Source organism: Ovis aries, chromosome 22, assembly GCF_016772045.2.
Source record: "Ovis aries strain OAR_USU_Benz2616 breed Rambouillet chromosome 22, ARS-UI_Ramb_v3.0, whole genome shotgun sequence".
Lineage (NCBI taxonomy): Eukaryota > Metazoa > Chordata > Mammalia > Artiodactyla > Bovidae > Ovis > Ovis aries.
Genome location: NC_056075.1, coordinates 8,060,717 through 8,079,818, shown reverse-complemented (window position 1 = coordinate 8,079,818; position 19,102 = coordinate 8,060,717). Strand labels below are relative to the sequence as shown.

Sequence of the window (19,102 nt, the reverse complement as noted above, 5' to 3'; positions counted from 1 at the left end):
AGCCTCCCGGGAGCGGCGACGGGAGGCTGCACAGGGCGACCGCGTTCGGTTTAGGAACTGAACTTGCCCAGAGCCCGAGCCGGGCTGGGAAGGCGCGGAGGGGGTGAGGGGAGGGGGGCGGGACTGGGGTGCGTCTCCACTGCAGGGATCAGCCTCCGAGGGTCACTCTCCAGGCAGCAAGTGATGTCAGCAGGAAATTGGAAAGAAACACCACTTCTTGGATGTTGGTTTGCTCAGTTTGTGTCCCTTCCAGAAGTGTCCACCTCTTGGGCTGCATAGGGCTTGGAGGTGGCTCGGTGACCTTGCACCTGAAGCAGGTTTGGGGCTACTGCTCAGCCCTGTCCTAGAGTCGGTACTACCGCCCCCTCTTGTTTGTCTTCGGAGTCTGTCCCCGGAAAAAGTTGGGATGAAGAGGGAGGGGAGCTGCTTCTCTGGGCGCCTCCGGGCTCCTTCCTTCCCTCTTCCCGCCACGCTGAGAGCCAAGTCCTGCCAGTTCACAGTTGTGTGTCGCTCTTTCGTGGTGCGCAGAGGAGGCCCGGCGATTTTGGCCATAAGTAGGAAGTGTTTGCTCTCCGCTCGCTGCCTTCCCCGGAGAAGGCTGATCGATTGGCTGCAGCATTAAAGCGCCTCTGGACATTAGGGAGAGGAAGTGCAGACTCCAAAGCCCATTACTGGCTTTTAGTCTCTGGAAGTGCACGGCCGAAAGTGCATCTCGCAGGATATTGAATATTCCATTAGGCGTGCCTTCATGCCCGCCTACCTCTTACCCCTTCCTTCTTGTTAGATCGCTTGGTTGTCTGAGTTTGGGGCCCTCAGGGGACCCCTAAATCAATCCCTCCCCCTAAGCTGACTTTGAGGCCAGTGCTTCTGAAGAGCACGTCGTCTTGTCCGTCCATCCAGGCCGCTTGCAGGACTCTCGATGTCCCCCCGCTTTTCCCCTGCCCTCTTTCCTTGTCTGTTTCAATTGTGTACTGATTCCAGTGTATGTGGGATGGGGGAGGGGATCAGTGAAGCCTGCAGGAGTTGAGAGCTATCAAAAGAAGACCAGGAGCTGGGAGTAGGTTGGGTCAGGCAGAAAGGACTTCACCTTGGGAACTGCAGGCCCACTCTGAACCAGCGTCTCAAGGGGCAGCCTTCAGGTTTCCTGAGCAATACTACACTTACGAAATGACACTGTCCACATGGCACCTTTCGGCCCACGCTGCCGTGGAAGTTCCTATCAAATTGAACAATGGCATTCTTCCTTCTCTTCGGCCAAGACTGCAATCAGAGCTAATATTTGGCCTTGCCATTGTTGGGAAGCTGCTGTCTCTTGCCTCAGCTGAGCTGCGCATTCCTCGGCCGCTGCCCTGCCCTGCGCTCAGCAGCTGGAATCAATCTACCCACCTCCTTAAGAAGCCACTTCATCAGCGGTCACCCAGCAGCTGTTCGCCTCCTAGGGCTGGCCGGCTGGGGCTCTATCGCATTTTTGAAATTTCAGATCTCTGTGTCTGGACTGTGCCCCTCCAAAAAAAAAAAAAAAGTGTAGCCAGCACCGCCTCTCCGCAGCAAAAAGGAAATTTCACCGGGGTCTGGAGAGGTTAGGAGAAGAAACTTCCCTCCCAGGATCCCCTCTCATTCAAGAGCTAGCTCTCAAAGAGGCACTTTTATTTTCTTTGATAAGAAATCTCCCTAGGAATGAGAGACGTTTTTGTGTGTACTTAGAGGAAATGGCTGATCTTTCAAACGTACACATCGTCTTCCTTATTCTGTCCCTCCCCCCTACTCCCAGAGCTTTCTGGTTAGGGGTAGGAACATTCATCAAAAGAGTGGATCGTGCGCAGTAGAGATTGGTCGAGCGCATATTTGTGTCCGCAGAAACTAGCTGAAGTGCTTTTCTGCTTACTCTTTGCGCGGATTTACCCTGGGACTGAGTGTAAACTTTTCCCCACTCAGCATGTAGTTTTACACTTTCAAATGGAAGCTTGGCGTGCATTTTCAGGAAGCTGACTCATTGGAGTTTAAAGAATTTTGACAGGTAGAACACGGGAATAGTAACCTCTGGAATTAGGTACTTAACCTAGCATTTAAAAAGACAGTACTGACTTACTGGTGAGGCACCTTATTTTGGCCAAGAAAAGAAACCATTAAAAAAGTATTTCTAGAATACAGCATTTAACAGCAAACACAGTGCTTTCAAAATAAAAGTGCATTTGCTAATTTTCAGATATTTGGATTTGGGAAATAGAGATCCCATCAGCTCATGCATCCTGTTAAAAGTTGTGCCATCCTGATGCATTTACTGGGACTGAAAGAGCCTGCTTTATCACAAAGCTAATGTTCAACTGCAGTGGTTATAGGATTTAGTGAGAGCTATTCATGCTATGGGTTTGTTTGAAACTTTACTATGACACCACCAGTTTTTATACTAACAAGATAATAAATATATTTTGAAAGTAGAGGAATTCTGTTCGGTGGGCAGAATGACAAAAGCGCTTTTGCCTATCACCACTGTTTCAGAAAATGATTGCAATCTGAAATATTTACATAATCGCTGGTAAAAATATCTTGAGCGTTTATTGCAGTGGAAGGAAATGGGAGAATTCAACGACTGTTGTAATCAAGTCAGTCCAATTAGCCAGATTTCCATGCGTCCGCAGAGGGTATAATGCACAAACTCCATTAAGAATGATCTAAGTATCTGAGGAATGCTTTAGATGAAAATTATACTAGAGAAAGGGAAGATCTGAGCTCTCAGCCTAAGTATCAAGTGTACAGTGTGATGATCATGTTTAAAAAGAAAACATCCGACTTATTACAGTCCTCATTTGCAGACCCCTTCGAAATGCCCAGTAGACATCAAACGATAATCACTGAAAACCGTAGGCTGTTTTGGATGATGACGGTGATGTTTTACACTCATATATAACTTTCTACCAAATAACTGAGTCTTTCACGTAGTTTTCTATGGGCTTCGATTCCCTGCATGCATATACTCCACATCAAGAATTACCCAATATCCTGATTCTTCCCTCTGTTTTTTTAATCACAGCTAAATTCCTTATTTTGACCACCCAGTTAGCTCAGAGGACTGCGTACAATTGTTGTTTTTAAATTAGCTTAAGCAAAAGCTGGAATCAATATCGCTCTGTTACAGGAATAATGTATTATATTGCAAAGCTACTGAGCTATTCCTGTCACAGATCCCTTGATTCTTGATAATGTAAATTCATCCTTCGGAACTTGTACCTTCTTCCACTGGGACATGGGTGCTTCGGAATGGATGCCCCAGAAAGCTCGTTGCCTTTTGCGTCTCTGATTCATTTCAGTTGATTTAACCTTCAGACTAAATCAAGGGATCTGGCCTAATTTTGATATAAGTAGCTTCAATGAAATGAGCGGGTACACCCACTGAATTCTGGGCCCACCTTATTAGCTGTCCCAATAAAAATACACAATGCTTTAAAATCGCATCGGTAAGAATGTTAAAGATGGCTAACCCTACTGATTTTAACACGATGCTAAGCTCTTTACTTTCATCAGCTCATTGTTCTTTTCCCAGTGATCCTAAATCACATATGTACTTTTCATGCGAGGAATCTGAGGCTCAAAGAAGTCACTTACATAAGATCTCACAGCCAGGAAATGCCAGATGTGTTTCAAACCCCAATTTTACAATTTTTAGAGCCCTAGTTCTCAGCTGCTATACTCTATAGCCTTGGAATCAGGAGAGTTCCATCTTATTAACTAGTGAATCCTTCTGAATAGGAAGAAAAGAACATGCCCTAAATTAGAATGCATTCTTGTTTTGGTGTTTTTGTTTTGTTTTGTTTTGTTTTACCTTGTAGCCAGCACAAAACTGAGCTTATGAAAAAGTGACCAGTGAGCGTAAGCGAATATGCCTCGGTAGGCATATCCAGCACGTACCCTTGAATGTGCTGAGCTGGCTACAGTTTCCTCGGGTCCTTCTCTTGGAATTGGCATTTCCCAGTCATTCCGCCTTCACATCATAGGTGGAACTGATGAGCAGTGCAGGTAAGGAAGGATGTGAAAAGGATCTCTGTGGCTGCCTTTGTATATCACCCACTGTATCCTTTGCCTTTGGCCTTACAGATTCCTCCTGCTAATCCCATCATGCCTACCAATCCTTCCATCCAAAGGAATTTATTCCTACCTGACTACGTACCAATCTGTTGACCAGTTATCCTTTCTGGATTAACATAGTGATGTTTTAACAGGAGCTTCTGAGAAAGGACATTCCTCTAGTTTACTCTGATGAGTGGTATTTATGATGAGAGTTGAAAGGGGGAAGAGCCGCGGAGACGGCAGGTTGTTTAGGCAGGCTTCATCCTTGTGTCTTGCCAAGAGTAGTTTGAAGAGGACACGTTCTGTGAACAAGCACCTCACTTGTATTTTCAGTCAAAGCAATACAGAAGGCAGATAGTACTCTGGTTTTAATGATGCGAAAACTGAGCAAATCACTACTGAAGTGTCTTTTAAAGGATCTCAGAAATGGGACAAGAAGAACAATGTAGGTTTCTCAATTTTGCATCAGTACCAGAGTTGGTGAATTGATAGCTCTGAGTTATCATCGTTTATACTTATATTTTAAGACATATCCACTTTGCTTTGGGGTTGATTTGGGTTCTGGGATGATGTTCATTTTCCAGGTGTATTTGTAATATAGCAAGGGTTCTTGTTCTATCTGGATCATTGATTTGTGTATAGATTGCAAGTTTCAATTTAATTGTGTGTTTATAGGAGATTTGACTGACCCTCATGATAATATTTCTAAAAGACCTGAATAAACAAAAGATGTCGTATGTTTTTGCTCATTACTGGCTGCTCATTTCCCAGTGCCCTCTCCCCACTGTGTGTAGGAGGTGCTAAGAGTGCGTTAAAACCTGTTCTTTTGGTAGGATTTTCAGGTGATTTCATAGCTGCGCAGAGTAGGAATACTTATTTTCATTTTCCACTGAGAATTTGCTTATCAGAGTTCAGGACCCTATGTTATCTTGAATTCTTGTAGCTCTTGGAAGTTACTGTGAGCTCTGAGATAAACCAGGGGTAGTGTATCCTGTTTCACAAAAGTGAAAGCTCAGAAGTTTGGAATTTGTCAAAAACGAGTAGTGACCTGGAGCCCAGCCTTTTTAGTGTCAAGTGCTGTTGGATCCCTGAAGAGTAAAGTGTGTGTGTGTGTGTGTGTGTGTGTGTGTGTGTGTGACTATATGTGTATGTATATGTGCATGTCCACATATGTATACACATACACACAAATTGCTGGTTTATTCAGTTTATGACTTTACACTTCTTACAGTAAACTCTTCGAGTTCGGCCCAATCAGTTTCCTGGGGAAAGGATGATTTCCTTCTTGGGCTGTTACCATAAAATAGATGACAGCGTCTTGCAGCATGTCAAAGGCTTGTGTCTGACATTGGACGCGTCGTCCGGTGTTGTCTCCCAGAGCTGGTACTGGAATCCGTCTCTGTTGCTCCTTGTTGATTCCACCTTTCCCCCAGTGATGATCTCTACCTGTTTTTCTTTGTTGTTGGATTTGCTCGTGTTGTGCACCTCTCTTTGGGGTCCCTGGCTCCTCTCTTTTAGCTCGACATCTGGAACTCCTGCCAGATCTATCAGTGTTATTTGCAAAACTCATACAACCGCAAATGTAGAACAGAGGTCTTGCTCAGAACAGTATTCTAACCTTTCAAAATCTTTCATGTCTTCAGGTATTTCAGATACTGTACAATTTGAATTTCCTAAAGTTTAAAAAGTAATTCCTCATGTTGAAAATATATGATGCTTTAAAGTAATTCTTAATGAAAACTGGATATTTCCAAAGAATGTGTATCTTTGAAATAGGTCTGTTTTTATTATGTAAAAGCTTATAGAACGAATCTCCTTTATTGTCATTATGAACAGCAGACTCATTTTTTAAAACTCCTAAACTTACTCTGCACTGCCCACGAAATATTGTTGGTGGATTGGAAACTTCAGTGTACATCATGTTGCTTTTATTTTTTTTTAACATTTCCGTGCTTTTTTTTTTTTTTTTAATGTGGGGTTATAGTAGAAACTCATGCTATCTTAGAAAACAGTGTAGTTTTACGTTCAGTCAATACCAAGTTTATACTGGCTAGAAAGTTGTAAAATACTTTCTGTAATTTTTCCTGTCCAATAATGTTGGCTGCACAGTTAACCTTTTTTTTAGTGCATGTTGATTTGACATATTCTTGGAAATTAGTCCTAAACAGTTAATATCTTGATCCTTGGAGTTGATTTGGATTGATTTTATTATGTGGATGAACGCACTGATAGCACTTTGGTGTGTAAGGGGATAACATGCTGATTTCATCTGAGTGTTTATTTAATAAGTGAATTTGCCTTAATAAGACAAATCCAGTAAGACATCTGCTGTAATTACCCTGTTAGGACTTAGTTTGGATTTTTTTTTCACTTGTGATAAAGATTATGCAAGTACAGTTCTTAAATTATGCTGTACTGCGCCTCCTTTCTAAATCAGTTTAGAGAGTGCTTCAAAATGTGTTTTCAATCCTCAGAAGCCTTTATTTGAGCATTCTGACTTCAAATACTGCAAAAATACTGCTGACAAACCTTACAGGGAATCTTAAAAGTACTTGCATGTTTGCCTCTTAAAAATACTCGTAGGCCTATTTGTTCAACTATATGATACTGATATTGCCTGGTGAGCAAATCCAAAGCCTTTGAGTAAATGTTAGTATTTTTCTTGATGCCTCTCATTGCCCTCACGGCATGGGTAATGTTAATTTCATGTCTCACATGACCATCCAGGAACTTCAACTACATATGCTAAAAATTCTCAAAATAGAAAATTCTTTTATATCTTAGGTTGTAAACCCCAGGGTAGAAACCAGGTCTGTTTATAGTAAAAATTCCAACCCTATAAAACCTTCAGCTTACCATGCATTTCTCTTCCCACATGCTAAATTTCAGAGGCAGGGTGAAAACAGCACATACCTAGAAGGTATTAAAAACAAACAAACAAAAATTCACCCAGAAACCATCTAGAGGATCAAACCAATTCATATCCAATTCAATCTCCTCTCACAGAGCAAGTTCACGCTAAAATATGCAGGGCAATATTCCAGGTCTTATTCCAGCAGATTGTAGCTGTAGCGTCATAGCACATGGTGGTCTGTGTTTGATTAGTTGTGAAGTTATAATGAGTAAATAGTAGATTAAAAATCAAACTTCGTGAATTATTTGCTTCTTAGAAAATAAGGTTGAGTGCATTCATAGGCACCTCTCAAGGGATGGTTTTTGACCTGCATTCCAATTGGCTTCCCAGGCTGGGAGGATGACAAATATATGGCAGGAAATAGCACAGAACCCACAGTCAGTCTTGTCTTTTCACAAGAGTGTGGTGCACGTGGGAACATCATTCATCTCATGAGTCACTGCAGAAGCAGTGTTTGAAAACTTGTGATCTGAACTGTGGGTCTAAAATATCAACATCTGGTTGCCGCAACACTTAAAGCTACTTATTTATAAATAAGTGTTGTTAGGTTTATTACACTCTAATCAGCACGTGCGCATCAGAGCCCTGTTTCCCAAAGGCTGATGTTCATATGCTGATAGCACTGCGGCTGCTTCTAGGTGGCACACAAGTTAATTTGTTTTATATTAATGAAGAATTTGAATGCATTGAGGGAAAAGATGTAGCAATCATATTAACCTATGCCATGTGGCTTCTCTTACTTAGAAAGCTTTGTTTTAAAGGTTCATAGATTTTAAAGGAAAATGTAGAAAAATATAGGTTGTAAATAACATAGATATGAAAAACACAGAAGAGGGAAAGTTTATTTTAAAGTCATTTTCAACAAGGAATGAAACAGGTTGTTTTCATGCTCACTCTGTCTATGTTGTGGAAAATTCTGGCTAATTGAGTTCTCACTGGACCTGTCTTTGAGTGACTCCTTGGATGGCTTTCAATTTCTCCGCAGGAGTTGGAGTGAGGACATAGATTTGCATGGAAATAGTGGGTTTTATAAGATATATTCTTGCTCTACTGATAAATCAGTCTGGTTAAGAATTACTCACTTCACTATATCTGCAGAGAAGTGTCCTATTTACCCCAGGTTTATGAATTCCTTTGCCATGCCACAGACGTAGGTGAACAGGACAGCTGGGAATTATAAAAGGATGCCTGGCCTCCAATCTCCGTCCAGCTTACGGTCCCTGGGCAGCTCTGTCTTCCCAGAGGGTGTCCCCAGGGCTCCTCCTCGGATCCTATGAGTCAGTGTCTATGGCTTTGAAGGGCAGTAGTGTGGCATCCTGCAGCCAGAAATTCAAGGTTTTTTCCTCTCTCTATAAAAATACAATTTGGAAAAAGTTTGGAAGGGAAAGTCTTTCATAAAATACCCATGTATTTTCCTGTAGTCTGTGTTCCCTTGACTTGTAAGAAACTAGACAAATCTAAAAGATTAATATTTTTAAATGTATTATTATTTAAAGAATAGGTTTGGAGAAAAATGAGAAAAGTATAAGGAGAAACGCAGGAATATATTACAAGTAGGAGGTTGTTTTTCTTCAGTAGCAAAGTCGTGTCTGACTTTTTGAAACTCCATGGACTCCAGCATGCCAGGCTTCCCTGTCCTTCACTATCTCCCAGAGTTTGTTCAAACTCACGTCCATTGGTGATGCCATCCAACCATCTCATCCTCTGTTGTCCCTTTCTCCTCCTGCCCTCCATCTTTCCCAGCATCAGGATCTTTTCTAATGAGTCGGTTCTTCACGTTCAATAGCCAACATATTGGAGCTTTAGCTTTAGCATCAGTGTTTCCAATGAATATTTAGGGTTGATTTCCTTTGGGATTGACTGGTTTGATCTCCTTGCAGTCCAAGGGAGTCTCGAGAGGCTTCTCCAGCACCACAGTTCAAAAGCATCAGTTCTTCAGCAGCCTTCCTTTTCTGCAAGCAGGAGGGGGAGTTGACAACAACCAATTCTCATTTCAGAATACAGTGCAGGTTGTCTGCCTACCACGTAAGAAAGGAACTCATGAAGGTTTGGATATAGGTCCTGACCAAAAGGTAGGGGGAGAGGGAGGTGGAGTGAGGAGAAGCAAGAAGGGAGGAAGAGAGCCAACAAGAAGATTCCAAAAATGACCACAAGATGGCAGCAGCACTACAATATTTAGCAACTGTACAACTAGTAGTTTGAAATAGCCTTTAGTTGAGTTTTAAAATACATTCTCAGACTCCTTTCTTTTTTCATTGCAGTAAAATTGATTCACTATAATATTATATTAGTTTTAGGTGTACAGCATAGTGATTCCTTGTTTTTAGAGACTGTGCTCCATTTAAAATGATTAGAAAGTGTTGGCTGTACTCGCCGCGCTGTTCCATACATTCTGGTAGCTTTTACAGGTAGTAGTTCCTGTCTCTTAACCTCCTACCGCTTTCTTGCCTCTCTGCCTTCACTCTCGCCATTGGTGTCCTCTAGTTTGATGTCTGTATCTGTGCTTTTGTTTCTGTTTTGTTATATTTTAGCTTCTACACATAAATGAGGAATTCAAGTGTAAATGTTCTTAATATGAGAATTCATGTGTTTGGAAAGTGTAACGTTGAATACATACATTATTATAGTTTTCCAATAAATACTGATTTTGAGGAATGCGTTTAACAAGCCCAAGTGTCGTGTTCCCTGTAGTGTTTAAACCAAAAGAGAAACCAAGAGTGCACTCTGCACGGAGAACTCTTTGAACATTGATGTCAGTCTGAGGGTAGTTCCTGAAGCACCTGTGAGGAAACTCTGGACTCACATTTGGCTGAGAAAAGAAAACTGAGACAAAGAATGGAAAATTTAAAATAGCAAAAAATATACATGTGTGAGGAGATAGAATAAAGGGAGTGTCTCACTACTCAGTCGTCTCTCCCCCAATAAAGAACTAAATACAGTTATTATAAGAAAAAGGTCAGCTATTAGAAGAAACTTCAATACTTGCTAATTGGTTATTTGCTGTCTTTGATAACTCTGCACTTCTGGAACATAATTATATAAATCCTAACATGGCCTGCTGCAGTCTGAGGTCCTTTTTAGAAATCAGTTTTAAAACTCTAGTTAATATTATTCATATACATTATATATTTTCGAGAGAAAAGTCAAGTCTGTTATGGGGTGTCCAAAATACACCATGCCTTTCAACAATTTTAGAGTGAAAAGAAATGAGTGTGGTAGTGTGGTCTGACCTACCACAAAGGGATAGATTGTGCGTCGTACCTAATGGACTGTAGGGTTTTTGAATCAATATTCCCTTGGCAAGTGCCATTCAGCCTTCCTGGAAAAGGCCATTACATTCAGTCGTGACCCCTCTCATGTAAAAGCCCCCAGGGGACTGGAAGTGAAGTGGTTTTGGTGATGACAACATTTGTGATTTAACACTGAGGAGAAATGCACTTATTTTGGTCCGTCCCTGTAACCAAGGGTTGATGCCAAAATGAAGCTGTACCGTGGATGAAAAAGAGTTCACGTGTAATCATGTGGCCTCTTTCATGGGCCTCTTTGCTTAGATGTTGTGTTAGATTGTACTTGGATAAACAAGCAAGAGGGGAAAGAGAGAAAATTCAACACTGTACATTTTGATACCCTGTTTGACAACATGTTGCCTTTGTAAAAGGTATTTTGAAACTCTGTGATATGTTTATTTGAAGCCGCCAGTATAGAAAACTGCTCCTAAGGGCAGTCATTTATATTTTTCCTAGGTTAGGAAAAATTAATGTCATAGGGTCTATGACTGTGAACAAGAATCAAGGAAAGATCAAACGTATGTGATCCTTTCTTTTGTCTGCAGAGCTAAAAAAAGAGAAAATCCAGTCACTCTTAGAGAGAGAAGAGTGAAGCAGAGATAAGTGGCAATGCCTTTTGTTTTCTGTGATCTTTCTGGTTTGTTATCAAGGCAAGACAAATTCCTCAAGCGTGGAGGCAGGGTCTGAAGCATCCTGCCTTGAAATCCCCGGTTTATCTAGTCTCTCCAGGGCATTACCAAGGATGTCTTCACAGAATGAGACAGGCCCTGGGCTCACTGGGCTTCTTGATATTAGGGCGATTTTTTAAAGTTCCTTTTGTGAGGTTCTGCAGCTGTACTGCCATGTTAAAATGTGGAGACACTTTTTGATATTTCAAATTTGCTGATTTTAAGCTCTTCTTGGACCATGACTATGCTCCCGGTTGTTTTAACTGCTGATGGTAATGCCTGCTGGTTGTCAGACAATGAAAAGATGTGCAAAGCTTGATCTTCTCCCCCGAGTTTTCCCCACCTGCCTGCCAGCAGGCAGCCAGTGTTCGCTTTTCTGTATTTTTATGCACACTTTTGTATAGAGAGCCTCTGTGTTCATTTGGAGTTTGGGCTTAGTGTTTGCTTTCCTAACTGAAGGAGACTCATCCCATAACGCTCCTCAGCAACCTGTGTTCTTGCCTCAGCTGTGGCCCCTTCCTTTCTAGAGTAGCTCGTATCAGTCTAACAGCCACACATTATTCCATTGTATCTGTGTATTAAGCTCATTAATATTGATAGTTACTTGTTTTATTCTATGTAAGCATAAGCCACCCTGCAGCTAACATTCTTGCACACATTTCCTCGTATGTCTTGTATTTATATACAGGATAACTTCCAAAGAGTGACAGCGGCAGGTCAAAAAAGTTGCTGATTTTCCGTGTGACCATTTTAGTTTGTGATTATGCATAAACTTTCTATATCAGATGAATGCTCTCTAACCTTTTCTATTAAAAAATAAAAAGCATGTGAATGGCATTGACAAAATCAATTTTCTATATTAAAAACAGAAATTTTAAAAAAACAGCCAAACATAAAACTGTTGCAGAAACATGTGGAAAGTCCTTATTTCTTTTTTATACTTGAGTTACAGTCAGGAGAACACTCTTTTTTGAGGCAATGTTTATGTGCCCTTTTACTTTTCAGATTTATAGAGTCCATACTGCACATTTGGCTTGATTTTTTTTAAGTTGAATAAAACTTCTGAATTCCTACAATGTGATTTTTTAAAGTAAGGATACAATTGTTTGTATATACTGCTCTTAAATAACGAAAGTCCATCTTTAAGAATCACTGTGGTTTGTTTTTCTTTCTTCAAAATACATTTTTGATACTTTAAAGATTCTAAGGAGCTTGTTTCCACTTGGGAAAATAACGAATTCCAAATCTCTCGGCTACATTTTTTTTAAAGGCTAGTGGGAAGATTTGGACATATATGGTATTGTAACTAGTCAGTAGAGCTTTCTTTTTATAGGATGGCAACCTCTGGGAGAGTTTACTTTGCTTTTTTTGATCACTGTTATGATAATGAACTAGATTTACTGAAAGGTAACTTTGCAAACATTTATTTGGATTAGAATTCAGTCATATCACATAGATTCAATCATGAGGTTGAAGCCAAAAAATGAAACTGACTTTGGAGAGTAAGAAGAGTAATCTCAGATTTTAGTCCCGTCTTAGAGAGAAATGACCTGAAACTATCGTGATAATAAAAAGAATGGGCTTTGGAGCCACAGACCTGAGGTTGACCTCTGACTCTTCCTATGCCTATGGTTGTGTGATTGTAAACAAATTGCTTTCCCTCTCTGAGCTTTTGTTTCTACTTGTATGAAATCAGGATGGTGCTACTTCCTTCCCTAAGGCTTTGTATGTGAGGGATACTCTCTGTGTACACAGTTTAACAAAAGAATGTGACTGTACAGTGTTAAGTAAGAGTGCTAGCAAATGTGTAACAATGAAAGGTTTGAAAAATTCTACAGATTTTTTTTTTTTTACAACATTAGTTCTGGTATTGACACATTATAGAACTTAATGCCTAGAAAGGATTTTAGGAGATATCCTTGTTCATCCCCTTTCCTGAACAGAACTTTAATGATACACAGTTAAGCAAGAATCTAGAAGTTCAGAAATAATGTGATTTGCCAATGACATGAAGCTTGTTATTGACAAAACTGAGATTAGGATCCTTCTGTCTCTTATTTGCCATTCCAGCTCTCCTTAATCCATCTTAAACATCAGAAGTGATGAGTGAAATGAGGAAAACTAGAAAGTTGTAAATTGGAACAATGGGACAAGTGGAAACGAGATGGTTAAATGCTGTCTCTATGTTATATATATATAAGTAAACTGTACACATATGATAAAACAGAGCTAAGGACTCAAAATGTGCTATTATCCAATTTAGCACCCCAGACAACTCTGGGAGACTGTTGGTAAAAGTTTCTTAGAAGAGCTGTTTCTTAAACATCCTGGATTTAAATGAAACACTACCATGAACTGCCTGGAAAGGATGATAATAAGACAGGAATGCTCAGGGAAGCAGCTATGTCAGGCTTAGAAAAAGACACTGGAAGCACCGAAGAGTTTTGGAGTGGAGGTCCTTCAGAGCAGGAGCGTCTCCATGGCGAGGGGTTATTGATTGAGAGGTGTCATGTTCCATCAGACTGAAGCCCTGTTTCCCAGGAGCTTCTCTGTTCCTTCTTTCATTGTCTAGTGTCCAGTCCTTGGAACTGATGAGGGCACATCTTTTCATGGCTAGTGGAGCCATAGGTCTAGAGATTTGGGTGGAGGCTCTTTGTAGATGTTCTAACAGTCTGAAGAACATTCCCCGTCTGTCCCCCTCTCCCCAAGTTGACATTAAACTTACATATTTGTGTATTGTCAGTTCCTGTTTGCAATTTAGAGGCTGATTTGACTGCATTAGAGCTTTTCATTTTGGACAAATACTAGTCCAGATTTTATTTCACCCACGGCCATTTCATCCATCAGTCTATCAGCTCAGATAGGGGTGGACATATGTCATAACCAAAGCCAGGTTCTCTCCTTGCCAGCCTGACACTGTCATTAAAATACACCCCAAACCTCAGCTTCTGCAACTGTTGAAAACCTGGTGAGGTTGTTGAGAGGTGTAAGTGAGGTGGCTTAGGCAATAGATGTAGCTCACTGCCTCGTGCAGTCATTCAGTAAACTTCAGCTCTCATTGTTCTTTACTGATTCCGACTTCATTCACAAAATGTATCATGACTTCTAACACTGTGCCAGGATATCCATCTATACTCTTCCCTTATTTCTTACGCCATGCTTGGTTCTAATTCTGCTCATTAGCTCTGACCCTATTTTTGGAGTCATTTCCTGAATCACAGATGGTGCTCTGACAGAGGCCCTACTTAGGACTTATTTTTCTGTCTGCTTTTCATTCGCTGCGTAGTGTCAGCTTTCTTTGTACACATTTGACACCTCTCCCCCACTAGCCCACCATACTGGAACTTCACTCTGTACCATTAGAGATTTAGCTGTGTTAAGGCCCCCTCTTCATCTATCTGCTCTCAGAGTTCAGTAAACCCAGGGCTTCTCAATTGCATTTGAATCACCTGGGGAATCTTACTAACTGCACTTTCTGATGCAACGGTTCTGGGAAGGGGCCTTTGTCACGTGATGCTGATGCTACTGCCTTCAGAGCCTTAAATAGCGAGGGATTAATCAGTGGTTTTTCTCCGATTCCTCCCTCCTTTCATCTTTTCTTCTTTTTTTGCTACTCAAGTTTTCTATACAAATAAAGTACAATCAGGTGCACTAGTGCAAGTTAATGCGTTAATAATATGTTGAACATGGATTACATTATAAGATTAACTCATTATCTAGGAAAGCCTAGAAGAAGCATTCTAGTATTTTTTCTTGTTCTCGATCATCGGCAGGCACAGCTGTACGGTATAAAGACTGAGCACAGAGGCTGTGGAATCAATTTGGCTTCAGTTTAAGGCCACTAATATCTTTGTCATGTTGTCTAACCTCTTGGAACTTCTGTTTCTCATCCCTAAAATGGGGATAAGAAGGCCCACTTAAAACTGATGCTATGCCAAAGACCTGTTAGAAGCATGCTGTAAAGGACAGCTAATGCTTCTGCATTTTTTTTAATACTAGAGGTCTAGAGACTCAGGTCAGTTTGTTCCCAAGTGAAAAATGTGATCCAGGAAGAATTTTGGTTCAGATAAATTGTTAACATAAGAAAGATTAGTTCAGCGTTGGTGAGAGCTTACTCTGTACAAGGCACTTTATTTACATGAACTCACTTGCCCTTTTCAGGGCTTCCCTGGTGCCTCAGATGGTAAAGAACCTGTCTGCAACACAGAAGACCCAGCGTTCGATCCCAGGGTTGGAAAGATCCCCTGGAGAAGGAAATGGCAACCCACTCCAGTATTCTTGCCTGGAGAACCCCATGGACAGAGGAGCCTGGCAGACTGCAGTCCACTGGGTTGCACAGAGTCGGACACGACTGATGACTGACACTGCTACGCTGCTATTTGCCTTTTTCAGTCATCCCATGTTTTCTCCTGGTGCCGCCAGACAGGACCGATTCCATTGCACAGATGAGGAGACCTGGTCCAAACATCAGTGAGGTGCTTAGTCAGAGGCTCTCTGGCCCAGGACACTGTTTGATTCTGACACTGTGTTAGGTGATAATCACAGCAGAAGCCCAGAGAGAACCACCAGGAAAGTGAAGACTCTCAGATCATTCCAGGGCCCAGGGGTCCCTAAACTCTAGTCCATATAAACATCTCAAGGAAACCGTTGCAACAAAGATCCCTAGGCTCCATCCACAAAGATTCAGACTGAATAGATTTGGGAAGTTTGGAACGAGGACATTTGCCCGGTGGCCCTGCAGAAACATCTCCAGAGATGTATTCTGTAGGCAGGGGGGTCATGTGAATTCAATTCCCTGGGCTACTGTAACAGATTACCACTAACTGGATGTCTTGAAACAACACAAACATACTTGCGCAGAGTTCTGGAAACTGGAAGTTTGAGTTCAGGGTGTCAGCAGGACCACGCTCTCCCTGAAATTTCCAGGGGACAGCCCTTCCTTGCCGCTTCCGAGCTTCTGGTGGTTTTCTGAGCTCGTTGCTGTTTATGGCTTGTAAGTGCACGGCTCCAAATCTCTGCCTATCTTCCCTGTGTGTGTGCCAGTCATTGAATTTAGGACCCACCCTCGTCCAGGACGACCTCATTCTGGTCACATCCGCAAAGACCCTGTTTCCAAATAAGGTCACGTTCATAGGTTCCCGTGCATGCGTGCTAAATCACTTCAGTCATGTCTGACTCTGCGACCCCGTGGACTGCAGCCCATCACGTTCCTCTGTCCATGGAATTCTCCAGGCAAGAATACTGGAGTGGGTTGCCGTGCCCTCCTCCAGGGGATCTTCCCAAGCCAGGCATCCAACCTGCATCTCTTGTATCTCCTCCATTAGCAGATGGGTTCTTTACCACTAGCACCACTTGGGAAGCTCCATAGGTTCCCAATGGACATGAATTTGGGGGGTTGGTATTCAACTCATACACCATGCCATCTGTTTTTTATCTTCCTTCTGGCCCAAGGTACAAAGCTGTGCCTTCAGAAATCCACTAAGGCCTATGGCAAATGAGATAAGGGGTGAAGGACATAGCTAGGTAATGATGCATGGTTTTATAGAAGCTTTTTCACTTGGCGTTTCTAGCTGTCCTCCCCTCTTCCCACCCCTTTTCTCATTTATCAAAGTTTAGGATGTTGATTGACAGTTCTTTGGTTGAGATGAAAGTATTCATCTCTTGTGGTTCCACGAAATGTCACAGGTCACTGGTAGTTTATGGTTCTCTTGTTTTCGAGGTGTGACTTTTATAAAGATTTACAGGAAACTGAAATGGGGCTTAAGCTGGAGACAACTAGTGATTTTCATTTCTGTAGACTGTAGTTTTCTTACCTGTAATTTTAGAGGGAAAGAAACTTTTACACTGTAATTTCAACAGTTTACTTCCCTATAATTTTGGTAAATTGTTTCCTTAGGGTTACAAAGAACAAGTGGAATAAACCTCAAATAGATGTATTACGATAAAGATAATTTTTCTTTGGCACATTTATCTAGTTAATGTCAGCATACAAACTCATTTGTAAAAGTCTCTGAATGTTTCAGCCAATTAGAATTATATGTTTTAAAACAGCAGGGTTATATTTAGGTATAGACTCTTTTTTAGGTTGACATTATTTATATATTTTGAAGTAGAATTTACGTTGTTCTCTGACTTCTTCCCCAAGCTAAGGTGTACACACACATACTTTGTACCCTAACTAGAGGGTTTTTGTTGATATATCCTATAATACAAACTGTATTCTTACCACTCAGAATTTAAACTTTAAATTTTACAGTTAAGAAGTATTCAAAAGACAGTATGAACTTGTCATATTGGTAATTTGGTTTTATATAAAATTATGTAATACAGGAAATCAACTTATCATTTGAAAATACAATTTAAAAATGTATGATAGTATAGGTGTATTTCTATTTGAGTATATTTAATTCTCAAACACTTTTTATCCAAGATGCTTCACAGAAGCTAGGTTTCTGGGAATGGTTTTGGGCTTCTTGATGATATAGAATATTTAATGATGTATTGTTCAGTATGGGCATCCCTGGTGGCTCAGACGGTGAAGAATCCACCTGCAATGCGGAAGACCTGGGTTTGATCCCTGGGTTGGGAAGATCCCCTGGAGGAGGACATGGCAACCCACTCCAGTATTCTGTTCTTGCCTGGAGAATCCCTATGGACAGAGGAGCTTGGCAGCTGCAGTCCATGGCGTCACAAAGAATTGAATGCTACTGAGCAATTGCTCAGTATGGACTCATTGAGACATTTTAGAAATTGGAAAAAAGTCTATAGAACATTTGTGCTATCCAGACACAGGTGTCCGTTCTTCTAGAGACTGTATATTCCTTTGTTTTGCTTGCCTCCTGTCCATCTGTCATCTGATTTTTTTTTTTTTTAGAAAGTTTTTCTTCTCACTGTTGGAAGAGATCTTAGGGATAATCCAAATAGCCATTGATTTTATACAAACTTTACTGGAAATATTCTCCCAGTAGTGAGGTGAGGAAGAGTCAGCAAAGGGTGGCTTCCTTGGGATGGGTAATTGGTCCCCATTTTGTGGAAATTTTCCAGGGCCATCTTTGGCACTTGGTTGTAATTTAGGTAGTTAGCTGTATAAAGGTAATTTGAAAAGTAGATGGGGAATTCCATGTTGAAAGTGCAGAAAAATGAATTCCGCTACTCAATATTAGTCTTTGGGACTCTGTAGTAAGCATCTTTATGAATTGTCTGGGTGAAAATATCAATAATATCTTGGCATACTATATGAGTTAGTAATTATATTGGAAATAGTATCAAGATCCCAAAAGGCTATGATGGGCAAGAGAAATGGTTTATAATTGTAATACACCCAATGCCCTCCTACTCATATCAAATATTTCCTAATACTCCCTGGGTATCCTGGAATGAAATTCACAAGTAATATTATCTATCCACAAGCATAATTATGTGTGTGTATATATATATAGTATCCTAATGACAATATTTTTAAAAAGAAAAGAATATAATGTAATATAATCAAAGAATTTGTGGCTTAATAAGTAAGTTCTTGGATTTCCAAGTTGTAGATGAGCACACGACAGGACTACATAGTAATCTGAACTAGTGGTATGAAGTGCTTGCATTTTTTCCTAAAATCATTTCATATAGCAACTGAAAACGTGTCACTGGTTCTGGTCACTAATGGCATTTCTGTCAAATGACCCAGTTTTCCAAAACGTTAAGCATTGTCTGTAAAGTTTCTTATAAAATAAAGTATCTGTTCCTCTTAATTTCCATGGTAATAAGTAATTTGTAGTCCTGGCAAACAAAATATAATTTAAGGCCAGGCAAAAATAATTATTTCATTTACATGCAGTAAAACAGAGTTAAGTTAAAGGCTTGGGTAACTGTATATAAATTTCTCCTCTGCATGAATTAAGAATGAAATTTAGAGCTGTTTGGACTGTAGAATAATTCTTCAATCTGTAGTTTTCTATAGATTGCTGGACATGGTGATAACCACAGTAACACGGAAGCACCCCAGGAATTTCCAGAGTTCCCACAAGGGGGCAGTACTGCCCCCACTGAGAATCTCGGTGCTAGGAGTTTCTTTGGAACTGTCAACTTTTGGTGGGGGTAGTTCTTTGTCTTATGGTGGGGGACATAAAGGTGTGTGAGATGGAGCTGTCCTGTGCACGGTAGGGTGTGTAGCAGTA

General features: G+C 40.9%; 1 protein-coding gene across 1 annotated transcript in view; it reads left to right on the top strand.

Annotated features, from left to right (window-relative positions):
• Positions 1-19,102, top strand: part of PRKG1 (protein kinase cGMP-dependent 1) — a 1,392,774-nt gene that overhangs the window by 898 nt on the left and 1,372,774 nt on the right. The gene's annotated exons all lie outside the window — the stretch shown is intronic.